At 41.6% G+C, this 21,777-nt stretch overlaps 1 protein-coding gene and 2 long non-coding RNA genes across 4 annotated transcripts in view; 2 read left to right on the forward strand and 1 right to left on the reverse strand.

Annotated features, from left to right (window-relative positions):
• tspan9a (tetraspanin 9a) overlaps positions 1-21,777 on the reverse strand; it is a 220,932-nt gene that overhangs the window by 151,702 nt on the left and 47,453 nt on the right. The window contains exon 3 of one of the 2 annotated variants that reach the window (XM_081608387.1): positions 13,129-13,194. The exons of the other annotated variant lie outside the window; for it this stretch is intronic. The gene's annotated coding sequence lies outside the window, so the exon portion shown is untranslated. The remainder of the gene's footprint in view (positions 1-13,128; positions 13,195-21,777) is intronic. 2 annotated transcript variants of the gene reach the window in all.
• Positions 2,082-2,937, forward strand: LOC145552043 (uncharacterized). The gene is made up of 2 exons (XR_014087984.1): positions 2,082-2,349; positions 2,433-2,937. It is a non-coding gene; the product is annotated as an uncharacterized LOC145552043 (long non-coding RNA).
• LOC145552044 (uncharacterized) lies at positions 9,813-10,317 on the forward strand. The gene is made up of 2 exons (XR_014087985.1): positions 9,813-9,870; positions 9,999-10,317. It is a non-coding gene; the product is annotated as an uncharacterized LOC145552044 (long non-coding RNA).

The following is a 21,777-nucleotide window of genomic DNA, read 5'->3' on the forward strand; positions in this document are numbered from 1 at the left end:
GATTTCTTAACGCAGCAAAATAAAGACAATTTTGACAAAGATCAATACAACAAGGAGGAGGAGAGCAAAAAGTCTCAAATCTTATTCTTATCTTGGAGAGAGATACTGTAACCTTTGAAATAATTTTCCAGCAATAAGAGAGGAGCTGTGATGTGTTTCACACTTAATTGATTTGTTATCTGCTGCGTGCAAATGTTTGTAGAGTATATGACTTTTTGTTTGTTTGGGATTTCTCTGATGCGTTTGGTTGCGGTGCAGGCAGCCGGGTTGTGCCGCCTCGGAGGCGAGAGGAGACGCGGTGGCGGAGTAAACATCGGTGGTCAGGGAGGCGAAGGGGTCAGAGGATCCGTTTGTCTTCATCAACAAAGACTGTGCTGGAGAAAACTCAGGTTTAACAATCACAGGGCAGAAAACGGCCTCAGAACATGCTGACACACACAGAGACATGCCGGATCACCGATCTCATATTTCACCGTTTCAGCTTCTTTTCTTCTTCTTCTTCTCTCATAATCAGTCTTCCATGTAGTTTGAGTTTCTCCCCGTCTCGCTCACCATCTCTGAGTGGGATTTGTGATCTAAGATCAGTACAGCTGTAATGCCCTTCTCACCGTCTGACAGATGATACAGTCTGCCCTTTGGGCTCCAGCTGGAATGGCTGCTGATCAATACCCACACCGGCAGCCTGTCAACATTCACACACACACACACACACACACACACACACACACACACACACACACACACACACACACACACACACGCACACGCACACGCACACACACACCCTAACACACTCAGAGCTTCACGTGCAAAACCGCCAAAGTCTTTTGGAGCCGGTTGGGACTTTCCAGAACCCAACCTGGTGAATGTTTGCAACATTAACAGTGGCTAGCATAGGCTAACGGCTTTCAGAGGCTAACGGCTAGCAGAGGCTAACGGCTAGCAGCAGTTAGAAGTGGCTAACAGCCGACAGCGGCTAACAGTGCTAGCGGAATCAGAAAGTATGAGATGGTTTAGGTCAAAGTAAAGACACAAAATCTTTCGCAACAATCTTACAAATCAAATTGACAATTTTATCAGTAATTGTTTGGGTCATTGATTAAAGGCCTTTGTCCCTGATCCTGTACTGCAGGAGGTCATATTTGATATAGTTTTTTTATTATGGTAGAGTTGCAAAAACAACCTAAATCTGTTTAGAATCTATACTGATATTATTTATGTCAAAACTGATATAATTTCATTCAGTTTTGCTCAGATCATTTCCTTCTTGATCAAAATAACAAGCTGCTGCTGCTGCACATTTAGGGTGTCATGTACCGACACCAGGAAAGTCCTTTGGTCTGGACCAAAGCCAGACTTTTTTTCAGAACTTTTTTTGTAAACAGACACAATTCAAAACGGTCAGAAACTCCTGGACGACATAAACTAACACTATCTGTAGAAATATTAGCTTCACAGACATGGACGGTCACAGGTGTGAGTTTTCCCGTTGTGCTTCCTATAATAGCAGTAAAATATCCTGAGTGAACACAGGTGGTTTCCATCACTCATCCTGTTTTATCACAAATGTTTTCCGAAGCAGCCTGGATGACAGGATGCTGGATTCTACACACCTGTAGCCTCTGATGGGACTGAAACACCGAAATGTAATGATATGATGAATGACATTCAGTGATGTAACTTAATAACGTTTGCAGTCCAGGCGGAAGAAAAACTTTTCTGTCATTTAAATGTGCTTTATTAAAAAGCTTGCAAAGCAAGGCAATTGTTCAGAAATACTTTCAAATAAAGTAAAACCTATTTGTATTCATACTCATTTGCATTAATATTCATTTAGAAGACAAATTCGTCACATTGCCTTGCAGCATAAAACCATTTGTAAGACCCAACACAAAAGACTGGATGCACACAGTAATACATAAATTTACTGAATAATGTCACATTATTTATCTTGACAGTAAAATATGTTGCAGGGAAACCAATTTCATGTCAAATGGAGTCGCAGTGTGAAGCAGCTCTATAGCATCGCTCTCACATATACGCTCTTTTCCAGACACAACCGACGTAAATTGACCTATGTGTAACCAGGATCATTTTTCTGTTGGATTTGGTTTTTTTTATTTTTCTATTTTGATTAGATCTAATTTTATTTATTTTTATTTAAAGATTTAATTAAAAGCCCCCGTTCCTTAACTTATTCAATACCAAGCAGGCGAGATCATTATTGGTCTCGCGATGTTTGAATGTCATGTGACAGCTGCACGTCAGCATCCTAAATTGACAGCTACGGCTTATATTGGTGCTGAATCGCACCTTAGGTAGGAGACGCTGTCGGACTCTGACGTGCAGGTAGGCTTGGGTTTCTGTTCCCAAAGCGGTTTTGCTTTTGAATGTCGATCATACATCAATCGTATACCTCTGTTAAATTACAGACATGGTCACTCATCTGTACGTTGAAACGATCTCTGTCTGTCTGTCGATGAGGAACTGGTAAGTGTTGCTCGGGAGCTAGAATGCTAGCGCTAGCCTCCCAGCCCGTGATTACGCACTTACGTAAAAACACATTGGATTAAGAAATGCATGTACATGTATATTGATTGTCTGGCCTGTTTGCGCAGGCCAGGTGTGTTCCAGATCCCACCCCGCTCGGAGTAAACTGGAGGATCTGGGACACATTAAGAACTGTCTGGTTTATGTACACTGACCGGACTGGCGAGCTAACCATAGCGGAACCAGAAATCCACCCAATCTCTGAGGAACCGTCTCCAAACTGGTTGGAAATTCAACCAACCATCCACAGCGGGAACTAAAGGACTATTTTGTTTTCTCTTTCATCACCGAAAGAGACTTCCTTGTTTTAAGGAACCGGACTTCACAGTTGTGAAACACTTTGTATATATTGTAAATATAAATACACTTCGCTGATTTTTTTCACCATCTACTTGTCTCTGTGTTTTACAATTTGCCGCCACCTCCAGCAGACGAACCTAGTTAGTTTTTAAGAAATAATTTGGATTATTTCAAATCCTAGAATGTAACACAGGTTACATAGCTTGGCGAGCTAGCCAGGAGGTTGTTGGCATTTTGTAAACACAAATTTATTTATTTTTCTGTTTTTTTTCTTCCTGTCATCAACAATATGGATGAATTTCAAAAACTTGATGTAAAAATTCCCAATTGTGTTTTGATTGAGGGCATTTCAGATGATTATGGTAAGGAGGAAGTGTTTGACTTCTTGAAACAATATGGTAAGATAACGAAAACTGAAATCATTGCTGAAGCTGATTCTCAGTTTGAGGGCCAGCTTGTGGTTGAATTTAATAGTGGTGCAGCAGTAACTGAATTACGTTCTATTCTACCATATTCATTTAAATCATCTGAAAAGTTAGACACATTCTTCATTTCCGAGTTAGCTATAGTGTATGCAGAACATGTTGCACAGAGCAAAACCCATTCGTACTTATTTGAGTTACAGAAAGTTGCTAAACTGACTGGCATGGATTTTGCAGAGGTGTTGAAGTCCACGATGACTCAGATTGGACAATCAGTGGCTGAACTTCACTCAGCTGACAAGATGGAGGATCCTGATGGAAAGTCTGAGGCTATGGCAGCATCTGCGGACCCAGCAGTGAAGGAAGGGCCAACATTGTCAACCGCCACCAATCCTACAGTTTGCAGACGGAGAAGTGAACAGCAACCTACCTCACGACAGAAAGCTTCTCTTCATGATGATGACCTCCAACCACCTGAAGTCCAGCGCTACGTGGTGGAACACATTATGAAGGCTGAGGAAAGCGCTTACCATCTACAGAGGCTCAGAGTGTTTTCTGGACGGCTGCCTAGACCAGCACATGAGGCGGATTACGAGACCTGGCATTCAGGAGTGGATCTGCTGTTAAAAGACCCATCAGTTTCTGAGCTTCAGCGGTCAAGGAGAATTGTGGAGAGTTTACTTCCCCCAGCCGCTGATATGCTGAAGCATTTAAGTTCAGATACTCCACCTACTGTGTATCTGAACATATTGGACTCAGCATATGGCACGGTTCAGGATGGAGAGGAACTCTTTGCAAAATTCATGGACACTTTTCAAGATGCAGGGGAGAGGCCATCTTCATATCTCCAGCGGCTGCAGGTAGCATTAAACTTAGCCCTGAAACGAGGTGGTGTGTTAGCCAAGGATGTAAACCGGCATCTCATAAGTCAGTTCTGTAGGGGTTGTTGGGACAATACTTTAATCGCTGAACTCCAATTAAAACAGAAGAAATTGGTTCCACCTAGTTTCTCTGAGCTGTTACTACTTTTACGTACTGAAGAGGACAGGGAGGCAGCTAAAACTTCCCGGATGAGACAACATCTGGGGTCCACTAAACAAAAAGTAGTCAGTCATGCACAATTAGCTTGTGTTGACACAGATGATGGTGGTGCAGTTGCTGCTTTAACCAAATTGACTCAGCAGCTGGCAGAACAACTGGCAGATGTACAGAGGCAGCTGGCTAAGCTAACAGCCACCACCACCAAGCCCAGGACCACATCCCAACCTAAGGTAACATACAGTAAGCAAGGTGTAAGAGGGGGCAACACAGTGACATCTCAACAGTCCCCACCAGTTCATGTTAAACCTGGTTATTGTTTCAGGTGTGGTGAAAATGGTCATATTAAGCCACAATGTAATAATGAACCAAATCCTGCTCTTGTTGCCAGAAAAAGGAAACAATTTGCTCAGCGACAGCAGAATGTCTGTCAGAAGTTAAACTAGGCATGGTTCCTGTTGTGGGACAAACCGGAACCAGTCCCAGCCAAACCAGTCCCTTTATTAAAAAAAAGACTGTTAAATGTGCAAAACTGCAATCCCAAGCTAAAAAACTACCCACTCAGCTACCCAAAGGTTTGATTGGATCAAAGTGTGCTGCTGTTGTTGACATTTCTGGTCATGTGTGTAACTGCCTTTTAGACACTGGTTCACAGGTGACAACTATCCCGGTTTCTTTCTATAATGATAATCTAAGCAACCAACCTGTAATGCCCCTGGATAATTTGTTACAGGTTGAAGGTGCTGCTGGACAGTCTGTTCCGTATCTGGGGTACGTGGAGCTGGTCATCACATTCCCTGAAGACTTCATAGGAGTAAAAGCAGAGGTACCAACTCTCGCTCTTATAGTCCCAGATACTAGTCCTGATAGGCCATCTAATGTACTTATTGGCATGAACACACTGGAAACACTGTATGAACAATATCTTAGCAGTGACCATGTACATTTTCAACCCATGGCCCAAGGATATCGAGCGGTCCTGAAACTGCTACAGTTAAGGCACCAGCAAAATCAATCAGGAAATGCAGGGACTGTCAGGCTGTTAAGCACCACTCCAGTCCTCATTTCACCCGGACAAACCATTGTCTTGGAGGGTTCTGTTAAAAACACCCCTCCATCTGCAGATAAGTGGGCCATTGTTGAACACCCTAGCTCACCTTTACCAGGGGGTTTATGTGTTCAGAGTTGTCTGATTACACTGCCACAACATCCACCATATAAAGTCCCAGTGATCATGAAGAATGAATCGGAGCAAGAGGTGTCCATATCACCATTAACCATTATTGCAGACATTGGGTCAGCACCTACTGTTTTGTCACAACAAATCACATCTCAAACCTTACAACAAACCACTTTGGAGTTTAACTTTGGAGACTCTCCCATTCCACCTGAGTGGAAGGAACATATTATCAACAAAATGAACAGCATGCCTGAGGTATTCTCTCATCATGATATGGATTTTGGCTGTACAGATGCAGTTAAACATGCCATTAAACTTGGTGATGAAACTCCTTTTAAGCACAGAGCAAGGCCAATCCATCCCCAAGATCTGGAGGCAGTCCGTGAACATCTTAAAGACCTGCTCGAAGCTGGCATCATAACAGAGTCTAAATCACCATTTTCCTCTCCAATAGTTGTTGTTCGGAAACGTAATGGTTCCGTCCGGCTATGCATAGATTACAGGAAACTGAATCTTCAAACTATCAAAGATGCATATGCCCTTCCTAATTTGGAAGAATCTTTTTGTGCTTTGACAGGGTCCAAATGGTTTACTGTGTTGGATTTAAAATCTGGCTATTATCAAATAGAGATGGCGGAAGAAGATAAGGCTAAAACAGCTTTTGTAACTCCCCTTGGATTTTGGGAGTGGAATAGGATGCCGCAAGGAATTACAAATGCTCCTAGCACATTTCAGCGGCTAATGGAGAGGTGCATGGGAGATCTGCATCTTAAAGAAGTCCTTGTCTTCCTTGATGACATCATCATCTTTTCTGCCACCCTGGAAGAACATGAGGAACGGCTGCTGCGTGTACTCTCCCGGCTGAAGCAGTTTGGACTAAAGCTCTCTCCAGAGAAATGTAAGTTCTTTCAGTCTTCCGTGCGTTATTTGGGACACATTGTTTCTGAAAAAGGAGTTGAAACTGATCCAGAAAAGATTGATTCTTTAAAATCCTGGCCAGTCCCCCGCAACCTTAAAGAGTTGCGATCTTTTCTGGGTTTTGCTGGATATTACAGAAGATTTATCAAAGACTATGCTGCTATTGTCAAACCACTTAATGAGTTAACCCGTGGTTATCCTCCTGCCTGCAGTCCTGCAAAGCTGAGGAATCCAGAAGGAAAGTACTCGGATCCAAAGCAATCCTTTGGAGATAAATGGACTAGCCATCAGCAGATTGCCTTTGAAACAGTCATTTCCAAATTGACTACAGCACCTGTTCTTGGGTTTGCAAATCCACAACTGCCATACATTTTACATACTGATGCCAGTACAAATGGGTTGGGAGCAGTATTGTACCAAGAGCAGGAAGGCAAGCTGCGCGTTATTGCTTATGCTAGTCGAGGCCTGTCTGTTAGTGAGTCAAAATATCCTGCTCACAAACTGGAGTTTTTGGCCCTGAAGTGGAGTGTTACTGAGAAGTTCCATGATTATCTCTACGGGGCTAACTTTACAGTTGTCACAGATAGCAACCCTCTCACCTATGTTCTTTCTTCAGCTAAGCTGGATGCTACAGGTCACCGGTGGTTAGCAGCACTGTCTACTTACTCATTCAAACTACAGTACCGTGCTGGAAAACAGAACTTTGATGCTGATGCTCTGTCCCGACGTTCATATGAAGATACTTCAAGTGATCAACACTGCAGAGAGAGGGAGCTCATCCAGCATCTGACTAGTCAGTTGGATAATGGTGGAAAAACGCATGACATTTCCCCTGAAATTGTGGATGCCATCTGTCAGAGTTGTATAATCCGAACACAGAACCAAACTGAACTAAGTCGATCTGTCGCACTGGTTGAGTCTCTATCTGTCTCTGTTAACTCCATCCCTGATGGGTTCAGCAATGAAGAGTTGCATGGCTTGCCTCTAATCCCCTCTCTATCTCAGGTCGATCTCCAAGAAGAGCAACATGCTGACCCTGCTATTCGTGAGGTCATTCATCAGCTGGAGACTAGTGAGAAGGTCCTTCCATCGGTTCGAGAGGAACTACCTGACCTTCCTTTGCTCCTGAGAGAGTGGAACAGGTTAGAGTTGGTGGATGGAATCTTATATCGGAGAAGACATGATGGAGATAAACTTATCTACCAGCTAATCCTACCGCCCAAGTTACGACAAACTGTTTTAAAGAGCTTGCACCATGATATGGGGCATATGGGCATCGAAAGAACAATTGATCTGGTGCGCCAACGCTTCTTTTGGCCCAAAATGACACTAGAGGTGGAGACTTTTGTCAAAACCTGTGGTCGTTGCATAAGGCGTAAAGCTCAAATAGAAAGAGCGGCTCCATTAATAAATATTCAAACAAGCCGACCACTTGAACTGCTATGTATGGACTTTTTAACCATTGAACCTGACAGCAGTAATACTAAGGACATTCTTGTTCTCACTGATCATTTTACCAAATTTGCAGTTGCCATTCCTACCCCCAACCAGAAGGCAAAGACGGTTGCAAAGTACCTCTGGAATGAATTTATGGTTTATTATGGAATTCCAGAGCGTATACATTCAGACCAGGGTACAGATTTCGAGTCCAAGCTCATTAAAGAGCTCTGTGAAGTTGTAGGCATGAAGAAAAGCCGAACTACCCCGTACCATCCACGAGGGAATCCAGTTGAGCGCTTCAACCGCACTCTGCTCAATATGCTTGGAACCCTGGAAATGAAACTAAAGTCAAAATGGCGAGAATATGTCAAACCTTTAGTACATGCATATAACTGTACAAGAAATGAGGTAACTGGGTTCACACCTTATGAACTCATGTTTGGTCGTCGTCCTCGTCTTCCTGTGGATTTGGCTTTTGGTTTACCCGTCAGAGAACAATCATCCATCTCTCATTCAGAGTATGTTAAGAATCTGCAATCCAGCCTGAAAGAAAGCTACAAACTAGCTTCTGAGAATGCCCTCAAGTCAGCTGCAAAGAACAAGATCCGTTTTGATCAGAAAATTACACCATGCAGTTTGGAGATAGGAGATCGAGTACTGGTTCGCAACATCCGTCTGAGGGGTAAGCACAAGCTGGCAGATAGATGGGAACAAGGGGTGTACAAAGTTGTTGACAGAGCTGAAAATGTACCAGTTTACACTGTACAACCTGAACACAAAGAGGGACCAACTCGTACTTTACATAGAGACCTGTTGCTTCCTTGTGGTTTCCTGCCAGTTTGCTCCACAGAAGACCCTTCCATCTCCATGCCTGCCTCACAACGAAAGACTCGCAGCCAGGATGGTTGCCATCCAGATGTTCCTGATGCGATTGAGGAGGATGAGGATGCTGAGCCATATGTGCCAGAAGTTTCCATCCCATTCCCAACCAGATTCAGTGTGAAGGTGAGAAAATTCAAGTCATCACCGGAATCCATTACTTTGCAGCCCATTTCACCTTTGGCTCAAAGTGATGCTGAAGCACCAGAGCATTCTGTGCCTCTAATTCAGAGCACAGACCTTGAGACTGCTAGTCCATCTGAAAATGAAGAATCCTGTTTAACAACTGATTCATTACTGTCTCACTATGAAGACAAGCTACCTATGGAACAGATTGAGACAGAGGAACTTTCTGAACCACATGTAGCTGAGCCTGTGAAAGTACACATGGAGGGAGAAGTACCTGACGAACACTTACCTGAAGTTCCAGAACCTGATGCTGAGGATCATCTGGTCGTTCAATCTGAGTCATCCACAGGTCCTGCAAATGTCAGCTCACCCTATAACTCAGTTGAGGCTGAAATATGGCCCAGGCGATCAGATCGACAGCGTCAACCTCCTAGTCGTCTAACATATCCTGTGTTGGGTAAGCCACTCATTTCGGTAGTTCAGACTCTATTGCATAGTTTGGCAAATGTGTACACAGAGGCTCTCAGTCATGTTTCTAATGTAAATATTCAGAAAAATTAAGTAACCATGCAACGGGACGTGCAGGAATTAAAGAGGGGAGGATGTAACCAGGATCATTTTTCTGTTGGATTTGGTTTTTTTTATTTTTCTATTTTGATTAGATCTAATTTTATTTATTTTTATTTAAAGATTTAATTAAAAGCCCCCGTTCCTTAACTTATTCAATACCAAGCAGGCGAGATCATTATTGGTCTCGCGATGTTTGAATGTCATGTGACAGCTGCACGTCAGCATCCTAAATTGACAGCTACGGCTTATATTGGTGCTGAATCGCACCTTAGGTAGGAGACGCTGTCGGACTCTGACGTGCAGGTAGGCTTGGGTTTCTGTTCCCAAAGCGGTTTTGCTTTTGAATGTCGATCATACATCAATCGTATACCTCTGTTAAATTACAGACATGGTCACTCATCTGTACGTTGAAACGATCTCTGTCTGTCTGTCGATGAGGAACTGGTAAGTGTTGCTCGGGAGCTAGAATGCTAGCGCTAGCCTCCCAGCCCGTGATTACGCACTTACGTAAAAACACATTGGATTAAGAAATGCATGTACATGTATATTGATTGTCTGGCCTGTTTGCGCAGGCCAGGTGTGTTCCAGATCCCACCCCGCTCGGAGTAAACTGGAGGATCTGGGACACATTAAGAACTGTCTGGTTTATGTACACTGACCGGACTGGCGAGCTAACCATAGCGGAACCAGAAATCCACCCAATCTCTGAGGAACCGTCTCCAAACTGGTTGGAAATTCAACCAACCATCCACAGCGGGAACTAAAGGACTATTTTGTTTTCTCTTTCATCACCGAAAGAGACTTCCTTGTTTTAAGGAACCGGACTTCACAGTTGTGAAACACTTTGTATATATTGTAAATATAAATACACTTCGCTGATTTTTTTCACCATCTACTTGTCTCTGTGTTTTACAATTTGCCGCCACCTCCAGCAGACGAACCTAGTTAGTTTTTAAGAAATAATTTGGATTATTTCAAATCCTAGAATGTAACACAGGTTACATATGCAAATAAACCGTGTCCATGCAGGGTCTGCATTGCCGTCTCTCCAGCGCGCGTTGCGTCACTGCTCCTCGCCACATAAATAAAAATGAGATGTATAAATAATGCAATGGCAGATTTGACAGCAAGAATTACTCTGACACCTCTGCATTCAACTTGTCAGCCGCTTCCTTCTCTCTCAAGCAGGTTGTAATTTACTGGCTCTCAGTGCCATCACAGAATGAATCAATGGACAATTAAAGGGATCCATGCAAGGTCTCCAGTGCCCTCCGGCGAAGGGCCAGTGGTTAGTTGGGAAAATAAATATGTAAATGCCCCTCTAACAGAAAAGCATTAGCGAGTTTTTCCCAGCAATGAAGAGGAGCAAAGCATTACGACTTATTCTTAACCTGAGCAGCAAACTATGACCCATTCCCACCATGAAAGAAAAATGAAAACGCTCAGAATTTTACATTTTTAAGTCAAAATTACCAGAATAAAACTCATATCTATGACTTTTATTCTTTGAATTAGGACTATTAAAATTTCTAATAGAGATTTAAACTCAAATGTATTACTTTTATCCTTATAATTATCTAAAACACAGAATTATGACTGTAAGACTCAAAATCATGACTTCTTGATGGACTTTCATTATTTCTTGCACGGCTGAAATAGATTCCCACATCAAACCCACCAGCAGCTTTAAACACCAGGATGGGACATGCTGATGTTCCCCAACATGGATGAATTATCCACCGAGTCCAAAGTAAATCATATAATCACATGCATAATATATTTAATAATTACAGGATGGATGTCAAGTAATGTATACTGCAGTGAATAGAAGCCTTTTAAAATGCCTGTTATTGTTTCTGCTTAATTGCACATTTAATCATCCTGAACGCCGTCAAGCCTTTCAGTCTCCGTTGTTCCCACATTTTCTTCTGCGACATGGAAACCGTATTGATCCTGCCCTGCTCCAGCCTGATTAGAGAGGTGTGGACAAGGACAAAACATCTCCGACACCAACAAGGGGGAAAAAGAGGAAAAGCTAAAACTAAAGATGTCAAAGAAAAAAGAACAAGCACGATGTTTTCCCTGCAGACCGATTGGAGGTTATGTAAGACCTGGCTTATTTCTGCTAGGACAGCAAAAGAAGTCCTGCTATTTAAAACAGAAAAAGGCCAATGTGTAAAAGCATGGGTTAAACTTAGAATTAAATCAAACAGGAATCAACAATTAAATCTCTGAATGACAAGAAAGGCAGAAAAACTGGTGAAAGACTGAAATCTGACAGTTTTATGTTCAGCTTTTCCTGATTGGTTATTGGCTGGTCAAAAAATAAACATTTTTCCAAAATTAAATACAATAAAAGTCATAGGAGAAAAAGTATAATGTAAAATGTATTACAGCTAAGTTGCTGCTTTATCCTTTTTGCCTAAAAAATAATTTTTTCCAGTTTATTTTTTCTATCCCACAGCATGATGGGATCTATTTATACCTCAAGCTAAGCACCTTTTTCTTTTTTTTTTCTTAAGAAGCTAAAACTGCTGAAATGTTCAACTCTTTGTGAAAAGCCAGCTGGTTTTTCAGACTCATTTCTCTCTCACACAGTGTGACAACGCCTTTTATAAATGACAATCAATCATTTAAAGGCTCTCCTACTGGTATAAAGCTACCAATTTAACACATCAAACTAAAGATTTTTCTTTCAAACATTCTGAAAAAACCTTGAAATGGATCAGTTCTGATGTTTACAAAAAATAAAGAGGACAATGGGGAAGAATGACATTTTGTTCTACAAAGAACTAAATACTACTGTACTGTTCCAGTTTCATATAGACATTTCAGTGTAGAATAAAAAAAAGAACTGTTTTGACTATTTTGGCAGATATGGATTAATTATGGACGCATTCATTTAAACAGACAGCAGACTTCCTGTCGCTCACAGAAACACTAAGTCCTGTGAATGTACTGAATCTTCAGGATGTTTTCCAGAATCAGGCAGGAAGATGAAAGTTTGTTTGACAAGAAATGAGCAGTTTGTCCATCTTATCAAGGCTCATTAACATAACTCACACCATAACTCTGCTGCGGATCCCGAGGTCACATAAGCGCATGGATCTGGGGAGGAAGACATCTGTAAACGTCTTCATCCCTCCGTCTGAAACAACCATGACCGGCACCCTGCTGTGGAACCTGTACATCCACAGCTTTGCAGGATTTCTCCTTTTCAGCCAACATCCCTTCACTTACAGCCGCGTCACCATAAACTTCTCCGCTGCCTTCATCTTTAGCCACATATTATCTGTGGTTCAGCTAATTCCAGTTAGCTCCTTGAAGCTGAGCTCCTATTTAAAGCCTGACTGCCACGCGGCTCATCAGGGACTCAGGTGGCACCTTTACTTTTACACAGTGACTCATTCTCACAGTCAATCAAGGTTTTCCACCTTGTTGCATCTGTATCTTAATCATCTCTGCGCTCAGACTTGTTCCAAGTGTTGTGGGGATTTAATTAAAGGCATAGTGGAACTAAAGCATTTTCCCTTCTGAAGCGCCTTGTTAAATAAACAGAACAACGCGCCGCAGATATTAGGGGAAGAGTGCTACCAGATCCTCTTGGGCAATTAAAGACTCTCAGTTCCATTTTACCGCCATGTTAGCAGATCATCACAACATCTGGAGGCGAAATGTGGCAGGTGGAAGAAGAAATGTTACCTTTCCCTGGAGACGGAGGAGGCAGGAGGAGAGGCAGCCAGCATCAGACGTCAGCTGCTCCCAACTCTGCTAAAACAAACACTCAGCGTCTCACATTCTGCTGCTTCAACTGAACATTTTACTTTCAACAACATTTACACATTTCTTGATGCAAGCATGGAATAAATCTTAGGGAGAGGTTACAATTGTGCTTTTCTTACCTATTTTTATGAATTATAGATGTTAACATTGTTAGCATCTATAATATTTATTGATGAACCAAAAAACATCATTTGTCGTCAGGAACGGTTGGTTTAGTTTAGTTTTTAAAATGATTCGGTTGGACCACAATTCAAAAGCAATATTTGGTTATTACTTCTGATATTATTACTGTAGAGGGTTTTTCACTCGTTAACAGAGGGGAACCAACAGTTGTTCAGTTTTACAAACAGCATCATGTGTGAACGGTATTAACTCTCAGCTGAACCTTGGAGGATTTTTACATGATAAACTTAAAGCTCGTTCTCATTACACAAGATGATTTATCAACCAACAACAGATGATCTTCTTTTTCTCCTTTTTTTGTTTCTGAATGTCTCAGACGCCAACAAAGCGGTAAGACCATTCTGAGGTGGTGTGAGCAGGTTGTCCCTGTGTCGGTTCTTTTTAAGGTGATTTTTAACAAACACCATCAGGAAACATCAGACCCTCCTTGAGTTGTCTTCAGATTTTGAGCGAGAGCGTTTTCTTCCAGGTTACTCAACTGTGTACGTTTCCAGAATAATCTGTCAACCGGTAAAAGGTGGAAGCCTTTAGAGTTGACCTTGCGGTGTGCAGCTGGACGCGGTGTAACAACTCAAACATGGCCGACATGTCAGGGTGAGAGGGCCAGCCTTGAAAGCAGACACACTTATCCTTTTCACACCGATGTAAACAGTACAAACATGGATATTTTTTTTCTCAGCCTTTGTCAGAGATCAAACATTCTCAGGAAAATAAAGAACACATGCGCTCCCAGCTGCAGAGACACACAGCATATCAAAGCGCCTGCTGCCCAGCATGAATGATGGGTCTCCATGAGCGTCTTCGGATGAGCCGGGTTGGAGATTTCTGCAGGCTGATTTAGTGCCTCAATCTCGCACAAGAGGGGTCACTTTTCTCTCCACGCTTTGACTTATGAGGGCACGGCTGCTATTTTCATTTCCATTTCAGTTTGAGGAACGATGGGAAAAGTTCCGGCCCGTCTGTAAGCGCTGTTGCGTAAGCTCACGCAAGGACACGGATACTTTATTAATACCCTGTAGTAATGTGCTTTTGATAAGTTTTCTGACATTTTCTATGATTTTGACATATTAGCATATTAATACAAATCCAGGAGGACATTTTGCGCTGGGAGGAATTTTCCTTTAAGAAAAGTTGGATTCATGCTGCGTCAGTCGTAACTCAAATAACCAAATTTGTCAAATAGTACTTTTCAAAGCATCTCAGTAAAGTAGAACACATTTCATTTTGGGGATTTAATTCAAAAAGGGAGACTGATATTACATAGATTAATTCCACACATTAGGATTTCATGGTTATCTTGATTCTGGCTCACAATCTTCAGTCTGCAGCCAAAACAATTAAAAGGCAAATATATGATTATTAAATTGATTCAACATGCCAATTTTTTATTGTTTTTTTTCCCCTCTGATTGCAGCAATTTTTGTTTGCACCGTTTTTCTGAATTTTAATTTCTTTCATAAATGACAGTGCATATTAATTAAGATGAATACATTAAAACTAATATGGCAGCGTTAGCCACTAGGGCTAACTCTCTTCTGACAGACTGATGCCTGCATTTGACTTGTTGTGTTTGCAACCCTCATATGTTTGCAGCACGTTTCGCCGTTTGCTGCACATTTGCAGCTTTCAGCCACACGGATCTTAAATCCTTTGCAAACCTTTCAGAAGCTGCCAGAATCTCCTCTGAAGGCCTCAGAATCATCTCACCATGATTTTTCCTCTCATGTCAGTCAGGAGCCCCAAACTAAACGGTTCAAACAGGAAAAAACATCTTTCAATTCTAACAGCCATGTTTTTCTTATCCACCTCAGTGATCTGTCTGTGTGGTTTTTGTAATTTTAGGTGATTTTATACATGTTTGTGTCAACTGTATTTTTTTAATTAATTTTATTATTTGTATTTATGTGGACTGCATTTTTTTGTATCAATAAATTAATACCTCATTTCTTCACACTTGTTGATCAGTCACTTTTTTTGGAATAAGAGTAAGATATATTCGAATTTCTGTTATTTAGACAAACCTGGATGTAAAATGAAAAATAAGTAGATTTTCAGAGGTTTACATTTTTTATATATATAAATAAATATATATCCAAAATTCCAATCTGTTGCTCATTTTCCCAGCGATGAACCGAAAAGGTCAGATGATAGAAAATGAAGATTATGAAGAGCAGAGAAGTTATTTCTGACCATCAGAGGAGAAAAGCTGCCAACCTCAGAGCAGAACAAAGCAAAGAGGGACACAGGCAGCAGAAACAAGACAGTTTGTTCCTCCCATTTGCAAATTGAATTAATCAGGGCGCCATCGACGTACTGTGTAACAAGACAAACATAATTAGATTACATCATTACTCCTCATCATTATACGCTTGCTTCCTTCGCTCTCCCCGGGGAACCATGAACAGCCAACTGGATCGGCAGCTCTGCACCGTGGCCACAGCGAAAGCAAGATGGCTGTCATCATTTATTTAACACAACGATTGAACGTGTGACCGAGTCAGAAGAAAGAAAGATGGAGTCTCTGATCACACAGAGGGCTTGTAACCGTCCTAAAGCTACAAATAGTGCAGTGTGGCCTGAGACCTAATCCCTGTGAGCTATATTTACCATGTGTGGTCCTTTCTGTGCGGCTTGATGTTTGCCTCAGCAGCAGCCATGATGATGGCCAGTTATCTTCAGCTGCATGCATGGCATTCTGGGATATGCAGGCAGAGAATTTCTCACAGCGCTGAGGAAGTTCACATCAAGCTTAAACATAATTCCTCGAGACCTGACCTTGGCATTCCTGCTAAAGTCTCATCATTGTCTGAGCAGAGACAGAATAAGAAACATACAAAAAACAAACATTTACACTCCGAGGATTATTACAGGGCCTCATACTTTGGGTAAAATATGTGGCTTTGCAATTAGGACTCCAGAAAAATGAATAACCTTGTTTTCATATGAAGGTAGAGAAAGGGACGAGGTGCTGAAAAGCTGCTCTGGTGCTGCGTGCTGTAACGGCCGATCATCTTTCTAATGGGAGGGAGCGCAGCCCTGCAGCTGTGGCGCTCACAGCCTCCACAGCTGTGGTGGAGGGAGGAGGTGTCAGCCATGCTTGGGACTCATCGCCGGGTCAGCTGGGAATGGCTGGCTTCCCTTCACACGAGCATCAGAACATATGATGCACTGCTAGAGACGCATGGAGCGCGGTGTGGCGCAGGAAACCGCTTTAAAATCATCTGACTTGTTTTAAATCAGGAAAATAGATGTGCAGCAAAAAAACGCAAAATCCAATCTTTTCGATGGGATTTTTATAAGTTAAAGAAATTGATACCAATGCTGCAATTTAAGAGTCTTCTTGAGAGTTCCTGCAGTCTGTGGATAAATAATTCCACCCTTCGTTTAACTCCCTGTACGTTATGTGAAGAACATGCTGCAGGAAGCGTTGCCATCCATTCCATACTCAATCTTCTTTTGCACAAATTGATAAATGGAGACATAAGCATGCTTAATCTCTGTTCCACGCGCAGTCTGGGTAGGGGGACAGTGAAATTGAAACGACAGGACGTGGAACGAAGCACGTCCGGGGGAAATGGAGGCATCACTCCTTCGTTTATAGAACTGACAGGATATTGATCGCTCTTCCTCCAGGCCTTGAGATTGGGAGGAAACTTTCACCCGTCTGCGCAGCCTATCTGTGGGCTGCGGCGCTGCTGACGCTGCCGAGCCGCCACGGCCTGGAGGGGAATCTAAACGGCCGCCGTCTGTAAAAACTGCTCTCCGTATTCCTTCCCCCATCTCATTCATAAAAATCTCTGCAGCAAGCAGCATGTCGGTTCAGATCTCAAATACTTCTCAGTCTTTCCATCACATTTTTTCTCATATCCTCTCCATCATAATTACGTTCTGGATTTTATTCTGCTGAAAGAGAGAAAAGCTCAGATTCAAAACTCTCGACAGCTCGATGGTTGAGGTCAAACTCTTCCTCGCTCTTCTATCTGCATATGTTCGCTGCAGACCGACCGACAGTCTGCTGCAGCTGAGCTTTTTCACTGCATTGAACGCCATAAGAAAAGGCATGAGAGGAATTATGAAATCGATGCAGGAAAGCAGCCAAGATCTACATTTCCTTTTAATTTAACCATCACTGCTGTGAATAAGTTTTTGCTCCCTGCAGATTTCTTGTGTTTTTGTTGTGTGTCACACTTCCATGTTTTACATAATCAAGCTAATTTTAAAATCAGGCATAATGTGGTTTAAAACAAAAAGCAGTTTTCAAATGATAATTTACTAATTAAGGGAAATTAGCATGAGTGGTTTGGATAGCTAAATGAAAAAATAATTGCCTCCCTTGATTAATAAAGAATTAACTGATTAACCACATTTTCATAGCAGCTTAGCTCAGTTTGACTAGCCACACAAGTAGGCTAACATACATGAGAAGGCAAAAAATCATTCTATCTATAGAGATGGAAAAATGTATAACATTTACCAGTCTGGACATGGTTACATAGTTATTTTTAAGGGTTTTGGACTCCAGAGAACCCAGTGAGAACCGTTATCTGGTAATCATGGAGCAATCCAGAGCGGCTGACCAATCAAAACTACAGAAAGAGGCTATCGTTGATCCATCCAGGAGAAGAGCCAAGGCTCCGTTCACACAGCAGGAAATGTTCCTCACAGCCGTGTGAACGGTCTGATTCAGATCACATCTACTTCATAACCAATCATAAATCATAACCAAGTTCTCTGAATGTCAGCAGTCTGAACGGTCATGTCGCATTTTATCCGACTTCTACATCATTGACCGAAGACGAGCATCATGACATCACACAGTGAGGGTCAGAGGTCATAATTCAACAATAGACTTAGACTGGATGGAAATCGGATCCAATGGGAGAGTTGTGACTCCCCAACCACTGATCAGTGGTTTGGACAGATTCTTTTTCCCATATCAGCCAAAGAAAACTGCAGCTATTTTTGTCTGACACGAAAATTTGGTGAACGATTTTAAACATTTTACGAGCAACCAAAAGAAAAAATGATGGCCTAATACTTTCTCACTTCCCTGTTCAAGCAGCATGGATGCTTTAGCAAACACATATCTGGAAAAATGTAATGAAGTTATTTTCCTGTTCACTTTTGACTCTATCTCATATTGAAATTTAAATCAGGAAACATGCAGCTTTTTGTTGCAACTTTGGTCCAGCAAACTATAAAACTTCAAAGCAGAATTTCCATGAAGGAGCTGCAGGTAGTTATTGGAGTGAATTGCTGTGTAATTCGAGGCCGTAGGAGTTTTTGCCTGAGCTCTTCTAGCAGCGTTATGGGAGTCAAAGTTAAACTGGGAGGCTGTGGGGGGGCGACCAGCCAGTGGCAGGGAGCCGACCGCGTGGCACTGCTGACTGCGGAGACGCATGCCTAGAGGTTTGCGCAGAAGTTAAAACTGTTTAAACAGCAGGACAGAATTCAGGGAATATTTTAAATCTCTGAATAATGCAAATATAGCTGTCGACAGAATTACAGTAAATTAACCAACAGGCAAAGAAATTAAATCCTAGCTTGGTGTATGAGTTCCAGTGTCCTCCAGCTTTTGGATGAATCTCTGCTTAAATGAAAGTTTAATCGCCATGGCAATAGGGGAGACAGGATCCTAAATGTCCCCAGAGATGGAGTTAACTGGGACATAATCACAACACTAATGCAGATCTCATAAATTAGACAGAAAACATTACAGCATACACATTCCATTGATTTCAATAAAGTATCAGAACGTGACTCGGTTCGGAACCAAAAAACAAATGTCTCTGCATGCGAAGCCGGCACCGGCGCAGGCTTCCCATAAACACACGTGATGGAAAGTGACCCTGAGGTCAGCAGTGTGTTGATGAGGAAGAGTTATGCCCACTCTGCTCCACCCAATGAAACTCACTGTCAGCTCACACACCATCACTCATCTGCGAGAGCCGTTAAACATCATGGGAGAGCAAATCACCACAGCGGCCACGCTACTTCACCATCAAAGCAACCACCGTAAACTGGATCATAAACTGCCTCGCATCAACCTCCAGTCACTCCAAAATGAACATAAAAATGGTTGTTTTTCTCTGCATACGGGGAATGCGTGAGCATTGAAGGCATTTTATTGATGTAGCCGTTCATATTTGTATATTTAATACAAAAATATGAACATTTATGATTAATTCTTTAACTGGAAAGCAATCTACCCAGATAGACAACTATTTAACACCTCTATTTATGACATGCAGTGGAGGGCACTGCTAACTGTAAAGTTAGCTGTGCTAATCCTAAAGCACTAAATATAACATTAGTTCTGCTAACGCAAAGTAATAATACCAACACAGTACTTTTTGGAAGCTAATGCTAAAGCGCTAATGTCAGCCATGTTCACGCCTACCATGCTGCAATGACATGTGACATATGACCCTCGACTGGCCCAAAGGTATTACCTCCATTCAACAAGGCTGTTTCTCAGGAAGTGGTTCTTTAACACAAACCTTTCATTTCACTCTGTTTCAGTTTTATACTTGTTGAGTTGGTGATTTTTCCTCACTGACCACAGAAAGGCTTCGTCCAGAAAACATCAGTGACTGTTAAACTGTTTACTGTAGTTCTACAGGAAGGATTTCTGGGTTCACAAATATCATTTTCTGCAAACTATAATCTGTGTAGAAACACAAGGAGTTTTAAAAAAAAGGTCCCCTGAACTATTCATTAATGTGAATTTTTGCATAAATTTGTTCAACACCTCTAGTTGTTTGTATACCTCATTTGTTGTGTACCTGCCACTTGTTCAAAGTTTCTTTAAAAAAAGTGGGAAAAACAAACTGCTGTGTGAACAAACTTCAAATTAAGAGCACGAATATAAATGTCTAACTTAAAAAATTCTTAGCAGTCAATAACAAAAACTTCCCTGCAGATGTTGAACTTTGATGAACTGAAATTTTATCAGCCAAATAAATTAGTGCTTTAGAATTGAGGTGGGAAAACAAATTTAAAAGCAATAAATGCTGTCAAAATTAACACAAATCAGATCCACTTTTCGCACATTAGCAGAAGTGTGACCCAAACTGAGAACATGTTTTAAAATGTAAAAAGAAAAATCACCTTTTAGATGGGTTGTTACATGGAGAACTACAAGGAAACAGAGAAATTGCTCAATAAATACGCCAACAATATTGCAGTCGTTATTTTCTCACACATATCATTTTAATCCTAATCTCTTATTTTCCAGGAAGATGATTTAAGCTCAAACGATCCCCATCTCGTCTGCTACGATTCTCCAATATTACAGGAGATGCATCCTCACTTCTCCAGGCTGGGATCAAGTAATTAAAACTTTTAAAACAGTTACTTATGCTCCCAACAATATTACCTCACGGTATCAACAAATTGTTTCCTGACAGTTATTGCTCCTTGTTTCCATTTTCCCTTTTGGTGGCTGTTTTTGAGTGGGAGGTAAATAAACAGATGGACTCTGAGGAGGGATGCAAAGCAAAGCAAATGCAAAATAATGCACTGCAATATTTAAATCACACAAATGAAAAGGCAAGAATTAATTTCAACAAGAAATTTCACCCTTAAACAAGATAATGTCTAAATTCACCAGAGCTGTTTATTTTATTAGAAAGGCTCACATGCCAGAGAAACACATTCTTTACTCATATGATTCATTAATTATGCAATATTACAACCGCGTGCCATTGAAGGGGTCCTTGTATAAAAGTATGCACACATATTCTAATTGAAAACCTGGGATCCCAGAAGGGAGAGCCGCCAGCCTTCAGACTGCTGATGACAAGAAACTAACAATTTATCCCTGACAGCCTGCCTGTGGCAGCAGATGATGATCAAAAACCTTCTGTCTTCTACCGCCGTCCCACCGCCAGGTTTTCAGTGTCAAATGCCAAATGCCTACGCAGATTCAGTTGGCACTGCAGATGCTTTGTATTTATTCTCACATATTTACAGCCAACAGTAAAACACCCAACATCCAGTAATATTATAAACCTCACATCCACCCACTATACCAACAGTAACGTCAGTATTTTAATTCCCCTTGGCTGAGGAACTTGAGGTTTGTTCCTCTGCCTCACAGTTCAATAGTTTGGAAAAACGTTTGAAGCTGCAGCTTAACGCCACAGTGATGAAGCAAAAACACATCCACCGGAAAAAATATGTTTCTATTTTATATACACAGCAGATATTAGTCACATTATCTTTGAACTGACTGAACGTCTTCTACTCTCACCGACCATTAAAATGATTTCTACATAAAATCCACCTTCAGCTTCATTCACAACGAACATGCAGATCGGTAGAAAACTTCCTTCTGTCCTCCTACATTTCATGTGTCTTCAATAACTGCCTCCATCAGAACAT

This window comes from Poecilia reticulata, chromosome 6 (assembly GCF_904066995.2).
Source record: "Poecilia reticulata chromosome 6, P_reticulata-male-v2, whole genome shotgun sequence".
Lineage (NCBI taxonomy): Eukaryota > Metazoa > Chordata > Actinopteri > Cyprinodontiformes > Poeciliidae > Poecilia > Poecilia reticulata.